Source organism: Crassostrea angulata, chromosome 10 (genome assembly GCF_025612915.1).
Source record: "Crassostrea angulata isolate pt1a10 chromosome 10, ASM2561291v2, whole genome shotgun sequence".
NCBI lineage: Eukaryota > Metazoa > Mollusca > Bivalvia > Ostreida > Ostreidae > Magallana > Magallana angulata.
Genome location: NC_069120.1, coordinates 12,810,031 through 12,812,500, shown reverse-complemented (window position 1 = coordinate 12,812,500; position 2,470 = coordinate 12,810,031). Strand labels below are relative to the sequence as shown.

General features: G+C 32.2%; 1 protein-coding gene across 5 annotated transcripts in view; it reads right to left on the bottom strand.

Moving 5' to 3' along the window:
* LOC128166558 (nucleolar protein 4-like) overlaps window positions 1-198 on the bottom strand; it is a 34,809-nt gene extending 34,611 nt beyond the window's left edge. For 3 of the 5 annotated variants that reach the window (XM_052831813.1, XM_052831814.1, XM_052831815.1), the window contains exon 1: window positions 1-198. This exon is cut by the window's left edge and continues 1,182 nt beyond it. The gene's annotated coding sequence lies outside the window, so the exon portion shown is untranslated. The other 2 variants (XM_052831811.1, XM_052831812.1) reach the window with 2 other exon arrangements.
* Window positions 199-2,470: the final 2,272 nt, after the last annotated feature.

The window sequence follows — 2,470 nt, the reverse complement described above, 5'->3', positions numbered from 1 at the left end:
GAAAAGTTGATAATGCTTCTGAAAGTGATCTGCTAGAAATCTCAATGCCGATACAATGGAATTGATGTTTTGAAAACAACAGAGAAAAGAATTTTAGATTTATCATTTTATCACAATGATTCAATAATCTATAGTTGGTGTGACCAATTTGAGTAAAATTTATATTTATTTTTATTAATGTCATTTTTGTGTCCAGAGGATGGAGTGTTGGTATTAAAGAGTTTTCATGAACATTTAGTAAAACCTTTGAATACTGTTTGTTGACTTTTTCACTGTTCGTGATTTTACCGGTTGAAAGGGTTTTGGTGATTTGACGGATTACATTTTATGCGATTTCTTAATTTGTCCTGTTGAGAATATTTTTTCACATTATTGGCGAGAAAAGGAATCTAAGAAACAATAAAAAAAAAAACGGAGATGGTCCATGAAATGTGTTATCTATCTATCTTTTAAGCAGACTTATATTTTTTAAAAATATCTTTTCTAACTTCTGGAAGACTTTATATTTCCACAACCTATGGTTTTCTTAAAAAAAAAAAAAACAAACATGTACATTGTACATGTAGGACTTTTTCTATGGTTTGAGAAAATTTGCTCGACTTGTCAACTTGATTTTGAATCACAAATTAATTAGAAAATCGTGGTCCATGTATGGTTCTTTTAAGTATGACTTTATTAATGTTTCGTTAGTAGATTAAGTTAAGGAACCAATAGCATTGGCCGAATAGTGAAATGTCCTATGCTCCCTTAAAAGTTCTGCCAGTAAAAGTCCCTATTATATAGCATGGATTTCTCGTGATCTAAATATGCTTTGTATCTAATACCTGTACCTAGTCAGTGATTTGTTGAAATAAGATACTAGTAATCGCTTGGATCAAAACCCATGTGATCGATAAATGCCATTGGCCACCCTTTTTTTCTAATGCATATACCTGCATTGAATTTCTCTACAAATTAAAACTGTTTGGAATTGTTACCGTTCAAATTAGGTTTTTTTCGTTTTAATCCAATAGGATGCACAAGCTTTTCGAATTAAACTCATTAAACATTCTATTACATGATGTTAGAAGTGATATTTATCATGATTGATATAAAATAAAGATGTTGACCTAATTTTATTATTAGCTGGCTATGAATCTAAGAGAAAATTCGTAAGATATGCAACAATTTTTTCAAAAATTATCCCCTGGTTTGTTCTTTGCTTAAAGAATAGAACCAATATAACGAGAGCTTGGACTTTGGGTAGTTGGTGTCAAACCGCAATGTGACGTATGCCTGTCTATTTCATTGTAGGCCACTCAGCCATTCCTTTTTGAAATCAACACGATTTGTCTGGCTTTTGAGCTAAGAATACTAAATCGGTGTATATTTCACCTGAAGCCAGCATCATTTTTAATTTGTGTTGACGCAAGAAATAGATAGTTACGTCATATTGAAAGTCCAAGGCCTTGTTTAAATGGTTCTAATATCTGTGCCGTGCTAGTAGTAAACTCGAAATGGGGAAGATCAATATAACCCTCGAAATTCTAATGAGCATTAAACTTTTTAACAAATCTGTAGCAAGGGCCTGCGAATCCTTCAGAGGCTGGATGGTCGTGGCCATATTTAGGCTATATCTACCTCCTTATAAAGAAGAGTTCCATATAAAGATATAGAAAATGCTCAGATTTCAAAGCAAAAACATTCTGATTTTTTTCTTTACTAAAAGTTAGTTTATGGCCAAAATGATTATATGTCAAAGTTTAAGGTAGACCTCCCAGCCTCCTTAATATTCATAGACCAGATATTTTCCTATCTCCAATGAATCTTGTTTTTCAATTTCATAACACCTGAACCACAGAAACAATAGCAGTTCCTTAGAGTTCGGTATATCCAATCATGGTCTTGATAGGAATATATAAATTAATTGCAAATATATAATTATACAGCAGAAAAATCAAGTTTTTATAACTCGTTTTACTCGATGGTAAGCCCTTGATGATATAGCCCAATGCAAAGATTTAAGGGACAACCATGCGCGATGTCTTCTCTTCCATAGTAACATTGTACCTCTTCACCAGATAGTAGAACTTGATTTTATCAAAAATTGCATTAAAATCAAATAACGTATCTTTTACTCCCACATATTTACTGACTTTGTTCTCAACAGAATTAAATCTCAAATTGGAAACAAAACAATGCTATTGAAAGAAACGTTTAGAAAAGTGTTGATCGTTACAACAGTTATAGTACAGACAAAAACATTTATCCCAACCTGTCGAGGTACCGAGATTTCACATTATCAAAAACCCATCATAGAACTAAACATGTCTTCCGAACACGTCAGCGTGAGTGAACAATGCCATTTACCATTCACTTGGGGATTAGGTGACTTTAGCAACAATATTGTATGTTTAAGATTTATTTGTGTAAATTTTTGTGAAAATATTTTTATGTTCATGTATACTAAGCATAGACGCTCTGTAAACTA